The sequence below is a fragment of the Ostrinia furnacalis genome, unplaced genomic scaffold (genome assembly GCF_004193835.3).
Source record: "Ostrinia furnacalis isolate ACB-3 unplaced genomic scaffold, ASM419383v2 OfSCF7437, whole genome shotgun sequence".
Lineage (NCBI taxonomy): Eukaryota > Metazoa > Arthropoda > Insecta > Lepidoptera > Crambidae > Ostrinia > Ostrinia furnacalis.
Genome location: NW_021137676.1, coordinates 353,259 through 375,387, shown reverse-complemented (window position 1 = coordinate 375,387; position 22,129 = coordinate 353,259). Strand labels below are relative to the sequence as shown.

The window sequence follows — 22,129 nt, the reverse complement described above, 5'->3', positions numbered from 1 at the left end:
TTTCAGCTTGTTCCTGAGAAAAAGACATCTCTAAAAAGAGACTGTCGCAGTTGTTGAACTTCGCAATTAAGGATTTGCTATCAAATTACTAGGGAATTTAAAAGCGCGGTTTCAATATTAATCGAATTCATTGATGTACAGGATTGCCAAAGACTATTAACGCATAGCAAACATAGTTTTTATCCACTGACTATAATCTACGCGTGTACCAAGGCCAGCGGGCAAATAGACTGCGACAACCTTTACTAGAAGTGGATCTTACAGTTGTTTGCCTTCTTCTGTGGTAAAAAAGCAAAGCAACTGGAAAAAATATTCCATTGGACAACTCCCGTACTACGAGAAGCAAGTAAAAGTTATTTCGTTCTCGTAGTTCGTGGCTTTATGTACTAATAAATATTTCAAAATAACTGGACTGCTCCTAGGAGAGACAACTTAGTGAAAACACTTCACTGTGTATTTTTTGAAAATTGATTGATTAAAGTAAATAAATAAGGTGAATGTTAAGCCGTCAAGTGTTTTGAACTACGTGCGACATCTAAGATGTCTCATAGAGTCATGACACCTTAACCATGAGGGAATTATAATAATAATAAATATAATAAATATATTTATTTTCTCTCCACAAACAGATTCTTAAAACTAGTCTTAAATTTAGTTTGGTACATTTGTCTGTGGGAGACTGGTGTCTAAACTAGGCAGAATCCTGCCTGTATCTTAATTGAAGAAATATCTTTCTACGTGTAGGCTTCTGTAGCATAGCTATCTCTAAAACTCTCCCTTTCACATACCCAAAAACAAAATTACGTAATTTTGAAAAGAAAGTTGACTTTGTTTTCGAAAAAGCATTCTAAACTTCAACGAAAACATTTTGATGAATAGCCCAACATTAACCAGCCAGCATCCAATCCAAAAATCGAATATTTACGATTGCCTTTCGTCTCAATGTTTATAAGCGCGACGGCGCGAGCGCACGCGTCCGTTAAAAAATCTTCCGCGCCGCGAATTTTTGTATTTTTTCTGACAAAAAAAGCAAGGGATTCAGATTTCGTGCATAATAAAGGAAGAGGAAAGTGAGTGATTTATCGTTTAAGCTTGTTTTGTGGGTAGAATATTTGAATAAGTTTTGTTTTGTTTTGTTTTGGGTGCGCGAATAAAATAAGCATTAAGTTGTGTCATTAACCGTGAAATAAAGTATAAAGAGGGAAAATAGAAAAGTTCTAAATTAATTGGGCTATCAATAATATTTATGTGTTTTGATACTGTATACGGGTAATTTTATCTTCAGTTGTTTTTTAGTTAAGTGCACCGCAGATTATTTGCTAATGAAAAATTCTCATAATATTCTGGCATAAAAATATTTTGTTTGTTTATTTTTTCGGGCATGATTGTGGATTTTAAACCTCAAAATTAGTATTTGTACAAAAATAATGTTTTTTAAATATTTCACACGTATTTTAAATTCGACAAACGAAATTGAATTAAATCACTGCTTAAATAAGAGTTCATTAAAATTCTCAAATTAAGTAAACTTAGTAGGTATGCATAGTAAGTACTAATACAATAACCTAAGAAAGTTTAATTTTCCTGTGAAGTTACTAATTTTGACTCACGTAATTTTTATTTTACGAGATGAGATCTCATTGATGATTTTATCAATAAAAATATATTTTTAGTCTCTCAGTTTATAAAGAAAACTTACCTGGTTTATTTTTAATCGATTTCTAATTGCCCGGTGATCGACCACGCGACTCTACCGTGGCCTTTACGCCACCGATCCATCGAGGGTTAATCACGCGTTATCAGTGAAGTCAATTAGTGCGAAATTCACTCGACAGTTAAAATTCTTAATTAAGATTTAATAGCCGCTTTAACCCGCATGCAATTAAAGGCATTGTAAAGGGTTTTACGAAAAACGTTTACTGTACATATTATCTTTGGTCATTTTGTGTTGTTTGACACAACTTTGTCGTCTGCAGCCTAGCGGTTAACGCACTTAACCATGTAAGCTACCGTTGCGGGTTTGAATTCCGTTGTTGAACTTAATTAAGACAAGAATTCACTAAAACGATCGTCATCTTATTACAGAAATAAAATAAATAGTTCCATTTTAAAAAATGCCAAAGGCTGATAGGATATATACACTGACGGACAACTACGAGTATAAATAAGGCAGTAAATAAAATAGAAAATTGCAACAATTTTCATTGAGTTATCGATGTCGGTCCCTTACAAAAACTTATTTTATTTAAGCATGAACCGTCTTCAGTTTAGGCAGGTTCTTTAAAGCTTGTATTAAGATTGAATAATGAATCCTCGTATTTTAACGGCAGTGGGTGGACCGATGATTAATTTTAAAATATTGCAGCAAGGCTGCAGTGAGTGAGTAATATTGTAAAATGCAAGTCCGTATTCAACACGAGCGCTTACTCAAGGGCTTCCGAGTCTGACAGGCATTCCGTATTGTATTACGGAACTTTACATTTATTAACACGTTGAACGCCAGTTTAAAAAATTAGTGTTTCCATATAGGCCACAGGGCTCACTGGTGAGCCTACCCCTATTGAACCATTCAGGCCACGAAGGTCACCGGTGAGTCGTGTGTAAGGTTCAACAAAAACGCTTCTCTAATTGAAGATATTCCAATAATACACATTTAATTTTGTCCTTGATTTATCGTAATATCTGACAGGTTGTAGACTTGAAGCCATCAGAAAAAACAATTGAAGGCCAAACTAAAACTTTTTTGCTTTTTAATCGAAGGTCACAAGTTTTTTGTAGGATATCTTACGAGATACAACTTACAAAAAACCGCACCTTCTGGCCGACCTTGTAGGGTCAGAAATGTGTTTTTATATCGCAATGATGATGAGGATGGATGAGAGGGAAGGATGGGTTGCCCGCACAAACTTTTATCCCCAATTTACTTCATTTGAGATTTATTCTAGCGACAAAAGGTAGCTTTATTTATATCCTCCTCTTAGATATATGGGAGTATATTAACAAAATTGGTTGAGCATTTGAGACGTGGAAACTTTTCGCATTAATAAAACTAATGGTCCTACCTTTTTAATATCAGTGCACTCATCATCATCATTATCATCGTTTCAGCCATAGGACGTCCACTGTTGAACATATGCCTCTCCCAATGATTTCCACAATGGCCGGTTGGTAGCGGCCTGCATCCAGCTCCTTGCTGCTGTATATTCCTACCTTTATCAGTATGTAAGAGCACTATTAAAATCTTTTTATAAATCACACGTGAGAACAAATATCTGCAGGCCGCTACCAATCAATCAACGTGGAAAGCATTGGGGGAGGCCTATGTTCAGCAGTGGCCGTCCTATGGCTGTAATGATGATGATGATGAGAACAAATATTTGACTCATATTCGTCTTTTGCGACTACGACAGGGAGAGTGGAGATGACCCTATTCTATCCAATTCAATTCACCCAATCCAAGTGCTTGAGTTTGAATTCCGTTTTGAACGCCGTTTCATAACACATGTAATTTCCAGTTACATAAGGAACACATTAGCTATCGATACAATGACAAGGCGATTACCTACGTAACAAAAATGAACTTTCCCGACTAGCGTTATGTGCATTTAAGATCTGAATATCTAGCACATGTGCAATCGTTTTAACTATTTCCTTCATTATTTAAATTTAAAATCAATTTCTTATTACATAAAACTAATATTATGTTCCCATTTAATTTATTTCTACTTATTTTATTGCACGAAGGAAGTACTAACTTACAACCTATTTCTACTAAACTACTCAATAAAAGTTTCACTAATGTCTACAGTTGATTATCTGGTAGTATCAATTTAACGACAGCCTAATATTTAACACATACTTACTATAACACCAGTCACACTGTTATAATAATCATGCCCAAAACCATTCAACGACGACGAATACTAGTTCCTAACCTAGATCCAAGAAACCTAAATTAATCTATCTGACCCCAACTATCTATTGTCACTTACAAGGGTACGTGGGACCAAATATGCCACAAATGTTACAACCTCGGGTACAACGAACCAACATTAATCATTAATTACCTTCGAACCAAAACTAGCATGAGTCAAGCAACTATGCCAAAATAATCGATCGAAGGTCAGCGAACAATCGGCTCATCTCGAAACAATAGGTCAATATCATCTTCGGAGTCCATAAACATAAGCAAAACTCTCTATTGTTAATAGATTTTCGTAAATAAACAATATGGGAGACGGATTTTTGAAGCATTCGAATTCCTTTCGTATATTACGCCTCTGTGCAAATTGTATAGGATTATTTCGTATACAGTGTCGCTTTAAGAATGGGTCAAAGTAAAGAATTGATTCTACTGTTCAAAGTAAACGGAACGCTACAGAGAAACGATATCCAGACCCCCAAAAAAAGAAATTGACGTCCCCGTACTAATTAGCTGATTTGATTACAGATGAAAATCTGTATGGGTAGGTTTTTTGTAAGATTTAAAGGCGTGTTGCATCAGAGCAGTAGAATTAATGTTTTGTCTAACCGATACTTAAAAGTGACACCATGTTTTGAGTTCAAAAAGCACTTCAAAAATATTTCTCCGATAAAGTACATAATATAGTACCAGCGAGACTGAATCACAACACCTATTACCTTCTATTCATAGCTGGAAAATGTCAAGGTGGCTTATGATTACGTTGTTATCACGCTTAGTGAACATTACTGTATTGTAATTTAAAGGTTCACACAGAATACTGGAATTTAACAAATAACTTTACGTGAATTTATAGAAATAACTGCTTCATAACATAACATCAACCCACCATACCTCCTACGATCCTTATTCGGAAAACGCTATGACTTGCAGTAAGATCTTTGGCCTTTCTAAGAATAGCGTAAAACTTATGTAAAATTATTGTAATATTTTCCAAAAACCATATATCGTAGAGTAATCTTAACAGAGGGCCTAGTGTGAGATTTTATTAAACGCGCTCACTAGTGAGCGCGTCAAAAAATTACATTAAATGTATGACGGATTGTACAGCGCCCCTAGCGGGAAACTTTCAAAAACCAGAATTTTCACTCACACTCAGCCCACAGAACGTTAAGAAACACTGCCGATGAGTTGCAAACTCTACAGAAAACCTTTTTATTAGATCGATCAAAACATTTTACCGATAAATGGAAACATTCGTTTGAACAAACAACCACTCACTCTTAACGCGTCGAGGATGAAAATACATTAGAATTTTATGTTTATTGTTTGTAACCAATCAAAACTTGCGTTGCTATTCGGTTCATGTGACAATATTTGGCACAAACTTTATTTAATTCATTATTCATCTTATGTGACGTTTAAAAAGCCTAAATATAGCATTTTATCAGACAAACATTGTAGATGCACGTGTTTCTGCATTAAATATCGTTTAAGGTAGTTAACTTTATCTGCCACTGGTGACTTGCTGCTGCTAGATTTGCTGCATCATTTAAGTATATTTTATTGCAACTATAGAACTTCAAAATCACAATTTTGAAAGAGTTACATGATCATTTTTAAAAGTACAAATAAAAAAGTTATATATGTTATTTCAATTATACTTTATCTCAGATAATGATGAAAAAAATACGATTAAATAATATTGAAGACTGTTAAAATCGTTCAAAGATTGAATTTTAAAGTAAATGCTTTAAACTGCTTTTGTATTCTCATTTCTCATTGTCATTTAAATAACTTTAGAAGAACACAAGTCCAACTTAGACTAATATTACAGAATGCGAAAAGTAGAGTCGCTTGACCTTGATCTTAATAGAAAAACGTAGGTAGATCGTTAAATAATTTCGATAGCCTTGAGGTCACTCTTATGCAAATAAAAACATTTCCAAAAAAGAATCCATTAAAATAATGTCAATTATTTTTTGGTGTCGAGTATGATAGAAATCAAACACGTTAGTTATTTTGATTGTCCTACATAAAGGTCATATTACCTAAGTAAGGACATCGACATATCCTCTTTTGCGTCGGGAAATGTTTTGCGCATACTGGCCGATAGAGACAGTCCGTGCGTTATGTGGGACTTTTACCGCCGGGAGGGCGGGGCCTACCCACTAAAACCTGTGACGGTGTCCTCCAGGGCCATTGAAACGAAGCCTAAAATTGGACATATCTTAACGCTTTTATCCATCTTAAGTCTTTTAAATTATCGCAATTTTCCAATATACTGTGACTGCGACTGTACATTAAAAACCTATCTTTTTGTTTTATACAATCAAAACAAACAAAATACCCTCATTATTTGTATAAGGAAAATCCTAACTAATTCAAAATAATGTCTTTACACGTTCAGTGATATAGATCTGTGATGAAAATCTATGATCACGACATAAACCACACATTGTCTTACGAATAATGATTCCAAGTATTGGAAGACTTAACTGACTATTGTGAAGTATGATGACTTAAGTATGGTTGATTTTCTTTTGTTTCTTCATCATCGTAATTTGGAAAATCATCATGTGAAAATTACTCCTGTACGTAACTACACTAATATTGCCGTACTCGTATACAGTGGTCTCCTTATCTATTTATTTATCTACATCTATAAAAGCGAAAGATCACTGACTCACTCACTCATAACGAAATCTCAAAAACTACAAGTGATAGGAGTCTCAAATTTTGCATGGGGGTTCCTTTTAGAACGTAGGTGCTCACTAGCACGGGATTTTGCAAAATTCATCCCCTAAGGGGGTAAAATGGGATCCACGCGTACGAAGTCGCGGGCGGCCGCTAGTTATAAATAAACCTCAAATCTCGTTAGAGTAAGATAAGTTTCTATCTGTGTAAAATGGCGTGATATTGCGGCTCAAGAACACTACACAAATAAACGCCGTAATCTTATGTCAGACGTCAACATTGTCTATGGAAACGTCACGCCGTCGTTACGTGACGCTGTACCTAGTTACTACGTTTGTATGCCTAGTATATAATTATGATTTGATTAAATTCTCGCGATTTTTATTCCAAAACAAACAGAAACAAGAGATAAGAAACAAAGGAATCACGACCTTAAAACGAGATTTAATTACGTTAAGACGACATCTAACATGCCAGAAGCTTGTTCTTTTAAAAAGCCCCAAAAGCTGCAATATTTGCTAGTCTCTTTTAAACGGAACACGGAGTTGTACCGTCACATTTATTTGGGAAAATTAACATTCAGAAAACGATTAAAACATCTCAAAATGACGATATTTGTTTTCGTAATAGGCAATAATTAAATATCCCGGTCACGCCTAAATGCAGCGACCTCCGGATATGGTACAAGGCTCACGGCGCTCGCGCATTCTCGGCGGAAAAACCGTAGTTAGGCTGCGTGTACGATAAGATGGCAACACAGTGCAATGCAAATTAAGTCTTATAGTCCGTTGACATATGGTTGTCTGTAGTATAATCAGACTTTAACGTTGATCTGGACGATACGTAGAGATAGATGCGCAAACTATTTTACATTATTTATCAACTAAAGAAATCTACACAACTCTTACAAAGAGTTTGTAAGTTTCTTTGAAAGATCTCCGGAACTAGAATTAGTTTATCAGTAAAAAGCTTTATACTATTCCTTAGTGAAATATTATTATGTCGCTCAGGAATAATATACGGAAGAAATAATGTACGGAAATTCGCATGAAATTCTATGAACATAAACAGTACCTACCTGCATAGGGTCTAATAGAAATGGATAAAAACGTTTGGTTGTCCTTTTCCAGGACAAATAACAAACAATATTAGGGACCGTAATCTGACCTCCCTGTTTTTATCATTTTTCCTTTACACCCTGAAAAAACTTGTTAAAGACCGGATCAGTCGTCGACCTCTAACAATATCCAAGCTGATACCAACCAAAGCCCACAGGCGGTCGAAATCCACGCGAAATTGAGAGACCAATATTTCAATAAGGAACTACACTCGGCGTCAAATAAATCGCACCTCCCGCGACAATTACTTCAAGATTTTCTTCTAACCCAAACATGGTTCACCATCAATATCGGTACCATTAGAAAGCCCAAAAAATAAACTTAAACAAAAACACATTTTAATTCTATGTGACTTGAAAAAAGAGAATGTTGTGCTTTACCTCTGGGACTATCTAGACCAATTTTTGTGGTCATAAAACCAAATAATTATCTCACGTGTCCTCTTTAATAGATGGATAGTAATTAATCCCAATTTAACTGTTTTATAACCATACCTGTCGCTTTAAGAAGAGTCACTGGATCCTTCTAAAGACACATTTTTGGGGTACCAACCTTTCCTTTAATTAAATAAAGCTTAGAAGTAGGCTTTCAAATGATACCAATATTGGTGGTAGACGCTTGAAAGTGTTTGTCGCAGAGGTGCGATTTATTTGACGCCGAGTGTAATATTAACCTACAAAATGAGTCTATCCGGATCTTTTCATAAGAGGCTGATGAACTGGCTGTATTGGCTTAGGTTGATAAATAAACTAAACACCGTCTTAAGTTTCACATTACTTCGAAGTGCACCCAGCACCCTTGTTATTATTGTTTCGAATAACAAAGACGTCGCATGTTCGTTACACTTGTTTGTTACATTATTTGTGCTTTGTAGAACATTTCTATGTAGGTATATCAAGTTTAGGTCTATAGTACAAGAATTCGTGGATATGGAATTATTGACACAAGTTTTATTTTTTATTCTTGGTATATTATTAGTGAACCAACGAGGTACCTATAATGCACCTTGAGGCAATTTGTTTTTATTTTATGCAGTCGAATACTTCGTAAGATGTTTTATTATGCCTTTGAAGATAAAGTGAACGACCCCTTGTACCAACCAAAAAAAATATTTCGGCGCTGGCCTGAACTGGTCGCGTACGTATATTACATTACACCAGACTTAGTTGCAAAAACGCTTTTAAAAATACTATTATAAGACATCGCAGTATTTAGCTAGATAAACCGGGATAAGCCATGACATCCAACACAAGGCTGACAAGGGACTCTACTCCTCACAAGAAATAACAGATGACAGGAACAAGCATTCGGTCCCAAAAATTAAGTTCAGCCATCTTTGGTCATGTGTCATGACCTTACAATAAAAGGTCAATACCAAACCTCCAACCTGAATATGTATGATCGTCTTCCGATGTCATTGGGGACAGCCTTAAGGATAAATGCCATAATACGGATGTTTAATAAGATATATCACATAATGGTTGTAATAACGAACATTTTACCTTATAGCTGACCCGGCGATCTTCGTACCTCTTATGTTCATCATAAATAATGTAGGATTCTAAAAGTGAAATAATTTTCCAACTCGGTGCTAAAGTTTCGAAGTCTATTCAATACCTAAAATTAAATCTTTCCTCTTTATAGTACTACTTAGTACTAGTAGAAGTAGAAGTAGACAAGAGAATATTTGGCTTACATTTTATAACTTTACCTGAGGTGGAAGTATCTCAAAAGGTTGGAATGTAACCTAAAGGTACTACTAACATTCCAACTTAAAAGGTTACAGTTTAAGAATTCGCCAACAGAGCGGGCGAATAACTTCGTTAAGAGAGGGACTCGAGAGTCGAGACTACAAAATGCAAATGCGAAACTTTAATACTTTACAAAACGTGTTCGGTCATCGACCTCAATCTCCGAGACAATATCTGAAACCAATGTTTAGAGTAATTTATTATTTTGAGACTTAATTAGATGTTGTTAGACGACATTTTCCTTCTTTTCATTTTTGAAAAGACTAATGGCTGGAAGAAAATATGAAAGTCTGGAGCACTGAAAGAAAAACGAAAAAGTTTTGTGAAGATACAAAACACTCTAAAGATGTTTATGCCTTTGCCTAATTGGAATGAAGGAAAAGAAAAAACTTGTTATTTAGCATTCAGAACGTACCTATTACAGTTCACTGCGTATAACCAGGCCTGTTCATCTCCGCGAGTTTACATCGAAAACAAAACACGCACGGTGGCTCACCTACAGGATACTATTCGACAAGGCCTCACATTTACGAGCGAACATTGACTCACGCACACGTATTCTTGTGTATGATGGAAGAAAATAAAGCAAATGGTGTACTAAATACTCTGCAGTATTTAACAGCCTAAATAATAATAAAAACACAGAATGTACTTTTTTAAGTTGCCTCAAGACACTGAGAGGTAAATAAGTAGTTAATATTATTCATGATAATTCATGATAAATCATAAATCATGTATTTCCTCCGCCATATTCCGCAGTTTGGCACCTCACGTCACATCATTTTACCGAAGTCAGCCCTATAGCTTCGGCGCAGTGCCGATCACTGACGTTTGTCAACAAAATGGTGCTTGACTCTTGAGACAGGCTAAATTACACCATATTGTTAATGACATTGAACATACATTCTGTACGTAGTACTTATTATTATTCTGTGGTATTACCATTGAACCCCATGGCCTTAACCACCTCGAAGGAAATTACCTGATGTTGTCAGTGCTCATATCACCAACACCTATCTTTATACCATTGAACAAAACTATTGAAGAAACCGAACAATTCAACCGGTTGCCAATTTATGTATTTTTTATGGCAAACGAGTTTTATGGCTATTAATATTAAGGCTACATAACAGGTTAATTTTAATTATTTCTAATCTGTTAATGTTACAAAGTCTTTCAATTTTTTCCATGGATACCAAATCGCTTAGGCATAGTAACTAATACCTACTGAGGAAATTCTCAGAATCGGAAGGAACATATTATTACGCAAAATACGATTAACTTTATTATGGGTACATTGATGTAGGTAATCGGTAATTCAATAAGGAGAAAGATGGCCTATTAAACATACTACTACATAGGGTAAGGTGGTGTAAGAGTGCGCACATTAATTTTGAGACCCCATAAAAAATAAAATACCACATTTAGAAAAATCAATATTATTTATTTATAAGCTCTATTTATCTGTCAACAAATTATAGAAGAACAAATTGCTTATATTTATTAGTTAAGGTAGGAACTGAAGAAATATAAAAAATCAAAATTGCGCACTCTTATACACCCAGGTGTATAAGAGTGCGCGTTGAGTCGTATAAGAGTGCGCGGATTAATTCTCAATGCACAAGTCGCATGCATAAGTAGCCAGTACTGTTTTCATGCCACCATTGCCGGCACACTGAGCACTCGATCCAATCTTCCGTGATAGGTTCTCGACTTGTGCCTGGTTGAATCCCATAGCTCTAGCAACGTTTGTAGCAGTTGGTTGTCTCAATGATATATTAGGATGTCTCTTCAAAAAACACATCAACTATTCTTTTCCAGCTAATTTAGATTCTGCATTAAACTTGTTTGGTATATCATAAACTCAAAAGCTAGCCCACGCAATTCCTTTGCTGTTAATCCGAAATACATGTTTTTATATGGTATCTGAACTCTTTTTTAACTTCATTCTTCGTATTGTTTTGTCGCGAAGAAGTTCTCTTTTTTTTTTTTTTTCTTTCTCCGAGACATGCTGTAAATACACAAAATAAAATAAAAGCATATAATATTAAATGTTGTATTACCCACAATACTTCGGTAAATAAACGTCGTATAAGAGTGCTCGCGCAATCTTATACGCACACACCGTGCGCACTCTTATACTTTTGACCCTTTTCAAACAAATTGAACCACTGCCGCCATCTATTGAGTTTTCGGGCAAGTTTTTCTAATGAATCGGTTAGCTAAGTAGGGAAGCTATTTGCATAAAAAAATAATTATTATGTTAAACTGAAAGTCTACGAACAGAAATCTTTGCCAATCGCAATAAAATTAGATCAAAACGAGTAAAAAAGTTTCGACTTACGTAGTATCTCCTGTTCTTAACCAATTTCGTTTTTTTTTCGGCAGCGTAACCTTTATCACCAACAGATCAAAACACAACTAAAGCTAGCCGCATACCCCTCCCAGGATCGACGTGACGTACGATGCCCACTCTTATCGCCCGCGCACTCTTACACCACCTTACCCTACTTGGAAAAGCAAAAGCCTAAATTAACACGATAGCTACATCTACAACCTTATAGTAGATATGGCACTAAATGAAATACTATGTTGAGATCTACTGTTAAAGATCCCAGATCTAGCACTTCATGAAATAATCTGTCAGATTCAAAACCGCATTGAATAGCGANGATCTGAGATAGCGACGAATCCTTGACTAAGTACGGTCGCTTTCGTCAACTTGTAGGGACCAACTACAACTAGTGAGGTGCAGAAATCAGTGCCGAAATACCCCATAAGCAAATTAAGCAATTGTTTAGTTTAGGGTATCACGTCTTGGGGGCACCAAAACACTTATTTTCCGTCGCGAATTTAAGACCCGTAACGTCGCATTACAATTTGTAATAAGTAAATTCTTTTTCAAAGACCGATACTAGCCTACAAGTAGTCTTAATGCCGGCACTGGCAGTAATGTCTAGCATATCGTTTGTACGACAGCCCGTATGTTGCCCACCTTGAAGACCAAACAGATGCAACACTGGCATTGAAGAGTGTCGTCAATTGAACTTATTCACGAGCGAGGTTGATCAAGACACCTGTGTAAGTACGATTCACAATGTATTTATTAGCCGACTGTTACACTTTAGATTGACATTTGACATGATGATGATCTTTTAATAAACAATTATTTTGGCTCTTGGTAGAAATTAAGTAATTTATATTAACCTAATAGGCCGAGATCCACGTGAAACCATAAAAAACGATGTTTGTAATTATTAAAAAATCGAATTAAAAATGTAATAAAAACAAAGAAAACTGTTTGGCATAAGGTTTTGTCGATACTTTCGATAGCTTTAAACTGGTAAACATTGCAAAAAACCCCAGGATGTAAAGAAATGCAGTACTTACCGGAAGTTGTGGAAATCCTTAGGGAAGGCCTTTGTGCAGTAGACGTATGTATGTTGAAACGAAAGGAAGGTATATCAATAACACTATCAATATGCTCGGAAAATTGACGATATTCGGGAAATTCTGCACCCGATTGTGACGCGGCTCTGTTTCCTGTTTCCAATGTCAGCTTGCAAAGTATAAATTGTATTGTTAGTTAGTAATATTGATTACATAATGTTTTGGAATTGAACATAATACCCGTGATATAACCACCATTTACCAAAATTAAAAGACGTTACAACTCAATATGAAGGAATAATATTTAGTGAAGGCACGTAATTTGTAGCAGCTGTGAAAATTCGTAACGGCAGTAGACATTGTCAACTAAAACAGTATTATAAATGAGCACTTAATTTAAAATGTAACTTAATAATTTTCTTTTAACGTTATTTTTCAGTAATTTGTATTAACACGTTAATAGTTAAACCCAATGTATCAAGAGAAGAATAATACATGGGCATTCTATTCTTTACATTATTTTTAAATGTATGCAATGCAAAATAAAAGTAAGTAATTCAGAAGTGTTTGGACTTGGCAAGACATTATACGTATCTACATCATAAGTATAACGAACTGTCATATTGTTTTCTGATTTTAATTGTCATGGTATTAGGATTTGATGAGTGCTACTGACAACGTCACTCTTGTGGCGGAGTTTTGGGCTGACACTGTGTAGGTTTGTTGTCGATACGAAAAGAAGAAGTCATGATAATATACTCATAGTTTGCATGCGCATCTTTGCATACTACTTTAGAATTCCACTCTAAGTTTATTTAAAATCATAGTCAAATCATTAGTTCAGCCAATCTACAGCTGGATATAAATCTCCCCTAAAGAAGTGCGATCCTCCGCTTCGGTCAACATTGGAGACATCAGTAAATTTTATTATTTTCAGGATAATGGCCGAGATAATAGCTTGCTCATAACATGAAATCCTTAACTTTCTGCCAGTCAATTTATAGCATCCAGTGAAGTGTTTTCACCAGCACGTACATTTTATTAGTCCGTTTACGTTTTCATTTCTTCCATTAATGTTCATAGCCACAAAATTCAATCGTGTAAATCTTGTAAATTGATTGTTCATAGACACAAAGTGCATCGTGTATTTTTTTAACGTAACTTGAAAAAAATCGAACTGCCTAAGGTGAGAATCTAACCCACGACCTTTCGTTTGCCGGGACTGCTCTTCCATCTGAGCTACTGACACTGGATGAACCCGTTGACATTTTCAAGTGTAATACAAGCCAGCGACTCCATACGCCAGATTTTTTTAAATAACTATGCATCATGGAAGCTTTTGAACAACCACAACGCCAATGGTTAATTAAATAAAAGGGGCAATGGCATGCAAAAATCACGCTACAATTTAAACCATTCTCAAATAATGACACACACTCATGTTGTAATCACGCGACAATGAATGACGTATATGCCAATAACCTCCGTTAATAATTTAAACAAATATTTACATTTTCCTTAAATGTGTTACAATTATTTGACGTGCGGTTGCAATAGACAAATTACAGGCAAACATGTGACTGTTTGCGGTTTAGTAATTTACCTTGCGATTGTAATATTGAAACGTATATGACAATTACAGTCATAATACCATGCAAAAGCAATATCAACCTGTGCCTGTGTATATGCAGATCGAGCTGCGGTTTTAAGTAATAAATTTTAGTGTTATGAGCACCTACGCTAATACAATATTCATTCATATTTAATGAAAAAGTATGATACTGCCTTAATCCTCATTTGTACATAAAATATCACGGTTAATTTATTTGAGCATCATTTACGTATAATTAATACACCTAACAACACAATAAACACCGATTTCAAAGGTGAGGTGAGATAACTAGGTATTTTAGTTTTGTTGAGTACAAAACTAAAAAATACCCAGTTATCTCACCACCTACAACAATCTAAACAACTTTGATATTCTCAGCGATATCAACATAGCAACCACTCGGAATCATTAAATTATATTTAATTATTCTATCAACGGCGAACCGAATAAAAACTGGTTCAGATTTTGCGATAACTTTTTGCTATAGGCCTTCGTTAATGTATTGTTAGTTCCAACCGTCTCTAACGGCCGGCATCAGGTAAAATAGAGTATCGTAATTATGATCTTTATGTTTTTAACAGTTGTATTGTATTCAGCGTTATATCTTAGTTACAATAACTTACAAGAACTTATATCTTAGTTAAATTAAGACCCAATTGTAAACACTTAATATGCAATAAAACTTAATTTGAATTTGAATTATTTCACCTTACACAATGTGACGATACGGCCACGCCACATTTATTTTGACTAAGGTTATAGAGTTTGTGAAGTTAGGGCGAGAAGAGTTAGATCCATCGATCCTACTAATATTATAAATGCGAAATTTTGAGTAGATGTTTGTTACTCTTTCACACAAAAACTACTGAACGGATTTTGATGAAACCTTACAGTATTATTGTTTATAACCCAAATTAACATATAGGCTATAATTTATGACGATATGTAACAAACTAAATTTCACGCGGGTGAAGCCGCGGGCAAAAGCTAGTCGCTAATAAAGGTTAGATCTGATAACTTTTTCACGGTTCAAACCATATTAGCAACGTTTCATAATAAAATATTTTAGTTGAGATTTCATACTCTCTACAACTGACTGTTGTCTCGTAATGAAGCGTTTGGATTCAACGTTTGTCTCGTAATGAAACGTTTGGCTTAACCCTACAGCGCATAGTGGGACACATATGGTACATACCAAATTATTGCCTATATTTCGTAACACGATGCTATTTAATGCCATCTATTAGAAAGTACCTTAACTACACACTATAGCACATAACAAAATAGCTCACATTTGTCGCCACGGAAGCGCTGCACTCAGTAAACTGTTTTGCAGTCGAAAAAGTCGGTCAGTTTGTGAAAAAGTTTATTAGTAAAGTTTTACTCTTGGGAAAAAAAGTGAAAATTACAATGTTTTCTTTCGAAAAAATATAAAAGGGGTAAGTTGTTGTTTCTAGTTTATTGTTAAATAAGTATTTTTTGATATCATTTACTATCAACGCATATTTTGGGTGTTCTTTGTATGTGCCTGATATGGGTCACTGTGCAATAAGGGTAAATATATTACTTGATTGATTTCAGATGATGACACGCAAAAAGAGTTACAGAAACTGAAATTGGGCATATTTCGAATCAGAAATGAAGAGATCAATAAATGAACTAAAGCTGCTGACATAGCCCGACGGATTAGCGAGCTGAAGTTGCAATGGGCAGAGGACATAGTACGCAGAACTGACAGCCGATGGGTCAGGGAAGGGATGGAAGTTCTGGAGTGGAGGTCATGTAAACGTAACGTGGGACGTCTACCCACAAGGTGGACCGACGACCTCATAAAGGTAGCAGGAATAAAGCGCTGGATGCAGGCCGCTACCAACCGGGCGATGTGGATATCTTTGGGGGAGGCTTATGTTAAATAGTGGACGTCCTGTGGCTGAAATGATGATGATGATGATGATGATGATTGTCATTCGTTTCTGATATGCTGGAGTAAAGGATGAAAAAAAGCCAAAAGCCAAAGACGCCAGCAGGACTGATGGCATCGACAACACCCCGTTATGGTTAACTACGAGAACACGTTGTACGTTTCCAGGTTGTAAGGGGAATTCTTTAATCGTTTCAGTCCATGGTCTGGAAGATGTAGTGTGGGCAGGACCCTCACTAGGTGGACCGATGATCTGGTGCAGGTCACGTCAGTACCTGGATGCGGGCAGGGCGGGATCAGTCGTTAAGGAAATTCTCGGAGGAGGCTTTTGTCTAGTACTGGACATCATTTCGCTGAAATGTTTCATAGTTTGTGAAAAATGAAAAGTGACAGTGTGCCTAAATAAAAGTAAAAATTGTCTTTTGTCATTTCAAAATGTAAATTTTATAATTCAATAGTTATTAAACCGTAAAATTTCGTTCAAGAGGAAAAAGACTGCATAATGGTTACTGATCTCATTAAATTCCTATTTTCTATTATATTATGGTGTCGTTACTTACTATATTATACATAAAACATTTTATTATAATGTTAATTTAATTTTTAATTGAAATATATCATAATAAAACTTGCTGTTTTATTTCATTGTCACCGACAGTATGTCAGACCATACATAAAACTTTAGGCGCCCTTAATGCATTTTGGGACACATCTGGTACATACTGAAAAACTCAAAATATTTCCGAAAATATTGAAAATAGATTTTTTTTTTATTTTTCCCGAAACATAGATAACATTTAAAAGTAATATATTTTTTTTTTGTTCAATTTGGAAAAATCGTGCACTGTAGGGTTAAGTGTTTACTCCGAACACCGTAATCTGTCACTGTCACTCATGCAGGCACTTAAATAAGACAACGAGGAAGGAATGGATTATTCTGAAAGGAAACGGCTTTAGGGGTAACATGTATAAGTATGTATATGTATACATATGTGCACGCCACCAATTAGTTACTTAATCTACGCTAATATTATAAAGAAGAAAGATTAGTTTGTTTGTGTAAGCCTAGGCGCAGACCACCGACTTTTAGTTGGCCGATAGTAGGGTCGGACTGTTAATCAGTATGGAGATGTATGAAAGTGCGCACATTACACCGATTTAGTATCGGCCGATTCTTCATACAAATTAAAATCGGGCCCAACTATCGGCCAACTAAAAGTCAGTGGTCTAGGCTGTAAGTAGTGATTTGAAAAAATATTTTACGATTACAATTCTACATCATCCTTGACGAACATAGGAGAATATGGATGGATAAAGACATTAGACCGAAATTAACGCCGGCTAGTAATTACAACGCCCTGTGGCACTGTGATATTGAATTCCTCCCCAACCCGTCTGGCCAGCTCCCAGTAATTATGTTCCTTGTTGGCCAGCAAGCATACAGCGTGGGGACCATAATCTTCTGGTCGACCTTGGTATATTAAGACTGCAAGACTTGATGATGATGATGAATTATTGGGAGAGCACAACACTTATACTGCATGAAACCTTTTTTAAATTTCAACCTTCAGTTATTTGAGTTCATTTCATTCCATTAGATATTATGGTAATAGACACTTGCACACAAAATTACTACTGATAAAATGTCTATCACATTTCCTTTCAAAACATATTTCGACTGCTAAGATACTAGGCCTACTGACACATATCCACATATCCTTACCTACAAATCGAAAATTTGCCATACCTAATAACATTAACTATAGGTAATTAGGTATGTCATAGACCGGTAATCCCAATATTCCGAGAAATTATTTAAATGACAGCTCATAAAACGTGGATCAACAGGCTTGAGCCTACATCTCTATTTAATTACAATTGTTTTCGATACTGGCATTACCCAGCTCCAATTTTAATTACTTTGGCTTTCAAGGCCTCACGAGGGACTGGACTTCCCAATTCGCTAAGAGCGCGGTGAATAATTTTAGGTAAATATATAAGGTATGCTCTTGTCGAAAATAAATTAACCGTGTTTACTGAAGTAGACATGACACACACACAGATCACTAGGTACTTTTATTATGTTTAGTTCAATTCCGGGCTATGTAATGAATGAGCTACCGAGTGAAATTACCTCACCTTCTAAGTAACTTAACTAAGATTTATCAGCTAAACGTGTAAATGGATGATTTTCAGATTCAATTAAATCCAATTACAGTCAAGCCCCAAAGTTCAAAATTCATAACAACTATTTATTGACTGAAAATACTAAACTAAACCCTAAAAATCAGCAAAATAGAGAAACTCTGGTCTCAACTGCTAGCATAGCAGCCGAAACATCAAGCCGTGAGTACATTATGTAGCTCATATAAAAAATGTCCCGTCTCTATTTTAGTTGAAACATCAACAACATGCATAAATTACCGATGTAATAGACAATGTTTTAAGAAACACCAGTTTATTGTAATTCGTGCAATAATACATAGACTAAATCTCTTACCAACAACCTAGATTATTCTCAGTTTAACTATTCCACAACCACTTCCATAAATCATTACGTACTTAGGCTACTAGTTTTGTAGCTTTGAACTATAACAGAATTCCTTCATAATAGTTACAAACCTCTCACAATACCTTCTACAGGTGTACAGTCGCCAGCACATCAGACTCTACATTTTCGTTGTAAAATACCCTGTATTACTACGAGATAAAAACTGTATTGTGTTTAGCTTGATTTGCTGCCGTCCGTAAATTTTGAAGGCACTCTATTGATCCATTCCCATCAATTTGCTCTGAGATTAACGACCTGCCATTTTGAGGATTTTTTGCAATATCTTTGATCATACTTTGCAAAACAGAATTGAAAAATTGACTCTGTCCGTCTCCCTCAATGCCCTCAAACCAGCTTTAGGAAGAACTAGCGGCCGCCCGCGACTTCGTACGCGTGGATCACGTTTTACCCCCTTCATCTATCTTACGCGGTTTAGATTTTTCATACAAATGTTTTTTCCCACTAACTTCCGTTCCCGTGGGAATTTTGCAATATCCTGTTGTAACTAAGCTTTAAGTTTATTAAGGTACTTGCATGGCAAATTTCAAGCGTGTAACTTAAGCGTTTTAGATTTTTCATACAAAAGGATTTTCCCGCTAATTCCCGTTCCCGTGGGAATTTCGGGAATTCCTTTCTTAGTGCACCTCTACGGTACCTAAGCTACGTCCCTTCCAAATTTCAAGTGCCTACGTTTAGCCGTTTAGGCTGTGCGTTTGTTGATATGTCAGTGAGTCAGTTTCTCCTTTTATATATTTAGATTTGAGTGTAGTAGTAATCATAATTTTTGATGTGCTGTCGATTTTAAATAAAACATTATAGGTATATTTAATGTTTTTTTATATTCATTTCCAAGGCAACATTAAATTGGTCTTACTATGTCGTACTCGTATTATGTCGAATTGCCATCCATTACAGCCGCCATTAAAATAAGGTACACCGGGCTTTCTCCAATGTCTCTAAGGTACTTGACAAGGTTTTACAGATCTAGTTCATGACTAGGGTTTCTGCTCGAGCTTTCTCGAACTCGAGAAAACTCGAGAAATTTGGCTTCATTCGAGACGAGAAAAAAATTACCGGAGCTCGAGAATTCTCGAGTTTCGATTTTGAAGCTTTAATATTCTTGAAAGCCTATTTTCTTAGACAAAAGTAAGTTTTTAATTATTTAATAGGTCAACGTTGCTTTAAGACTGGCCTAGTCTTTCCTTTTTTAACTGATTTGATTTGCAAGTAATGATCTTAATCGAAACTAAGTAATAATAATGTTCACCAACGAGTATGATATATTATTATGTATTTTTAACTCTGCCTGATAAAAAGACTGAAAAACTTGTTAACTAGATAGTTACCTTACCTAACAGACGTTAGGTTAGGTACTCGTGCCTCCTCGTAAAGTTTATTCAAGTCGTTATCTGTAAGAAATTTAAAAATTTCTTCAAAAGTTTTTTTTGTTCATAAAAAAAACTGTTTATCGTAATTTTGCTATTTGGACTTGTGTTCTTTAGAAAACAAGTGATTCAATTGTAGCTTCAGATTTTTATTGTTATTTATCCTTAAAGTACACGAGACTTTATGACTTTTGTTATGATTATTAGTAAATATTAATTATGAAAGAAGATTTTATTTTTTGTTTCTTTCCTTACCAAATAAGTGGTACTAAATTCTAATATTGATTGTTGTGCATAAAAGTAGGTATATTAGATTTAAAAAAACCTGTGTTTTATTAAATTTCAACCGATTTCAGCAGTTTTCATTAAAAGACTCGAAACTCGAGAAAACTCGAGACTTTGGCCTCGAGAATTCTCGAAACTCGAGAAAAAAAATAAGTCGAGAAATCAGAAACCCTATTCATGACCGATACTACGATAACTAAGGTGTTGAAGCAATTTCAATTTAACTTCAACTGGTTTTGGTACTTCCCTCGGATTCGGTTACCACTTTCCTTAAAGTGTTTGTTTTAGAAAGACAACAAACAAATAAAACGGACCCGTACTAACAACAGCAATGCAATTTTCCAGATGTTTACGATGATGTGAGATAACGAAATGTTAGGAAAGATACACATTTATTGTTCGAGTGTTGGAATCCGATATACGAGTATTCCTCCATTCTTTTTTCTTTAATTACACTATTCTTATAATTACAAAATGATGACTAGATTAGAAATATACGTCAAGAGACAGAGATAAAAGCATACCTACTATTATTATTCATGGAACATACAATTTAGTCGTGCTGTTTAATAAGGTTTTACCTACTTTGGATAAAGTACATTAGTAACTAATATATATTTTATACTGTGATTTCACCCAGTCGAAATAGGCATATAATTTTAAATGGACACATCACAGAAATATTTAAAGTGCTTTGAAATATTTAACTGTCTTCAATATTTCAATAATAATAATGTGGGTTTCTCACAATGACGTTGTGAAGACTATTTCTGATTCACTGCGTCCAGGGGAAATAGGTAGAAAAGGAAAACTAAATTCCCAGTCTCGGTATATGAATACGGATCGAAGTATTCGGCATCATCCTGTAAAGTATTTCATTGAGCGCTCGCTACTCGGCGATCCGCAACCAAGAGGTGCGCACGAGTCGATGTAGAAGATAGAAAATAATAGTTTTGAGTGAAGAAAAACATTGTAGCGGACATAAATAAAATTGAGTGACTTTTAACGTGAATTTAAGTCAGTGACATCAAGGATTCTGTGGAAAATAGTGTATTTTAGAATAGTATTTCGAACATAATAACGCTGATGCGGTAAGCTTTTTTATTTATTTTTATTTAATAAAAATAAGAGGTTTTTTGTTTAAGGATTAAACGCAGGCCTTAATTAAGGAAAAGATTAACTTGTCGGCTTATCTTGAGTACAAAATTTCACAACGAACGGTTTCCAACCGTAAGCAAAAAGAGGATGTCGAAAGAACAGGAAAGGCTTATTGTTATGGGATAATACATTGCTTCTGTGCAGAACAATAAAGGAAAATCAATAAAGTATTAATAATTTACATCAGGGGAAACTTATTTTTAGGGGCCTGAAATTGTTTTAAATTACTTTTGGACCCAAAAGTGGACACCAATTCTTTGTAATCTACAAGGTGCAATTTTCGTCGCTCCGGCATGATTCTAATTGCTTGTTAGGAGTGGATTTACCACAATATTCCAG

At 35.2% G+C, this 22,129-nt stretch overlaps 1 protein-coding gene across 1 annotated transcript in view; it reads left to right on the top strand.

Moving 5' to 3' along the window:
- The first annotated feature begins 958 nt into the window (after positions 1–958).
- The window catches only part of LOC114364477 (proton-coupled amino acid transporter-like protein CG1139), a 52,633-nt gene continuing 31,462 nt past the window's right edge, over positions 959–22,129 (top strand). The window contains exon 1 of the mRNA XM_028320648.1: positions 959–1,070. The gene's annotated coding sequence lies outside the window, so the exon portion shown is untranslated. The remainder of the gene's footprint in view (positions 1,071–22,129) is intronic.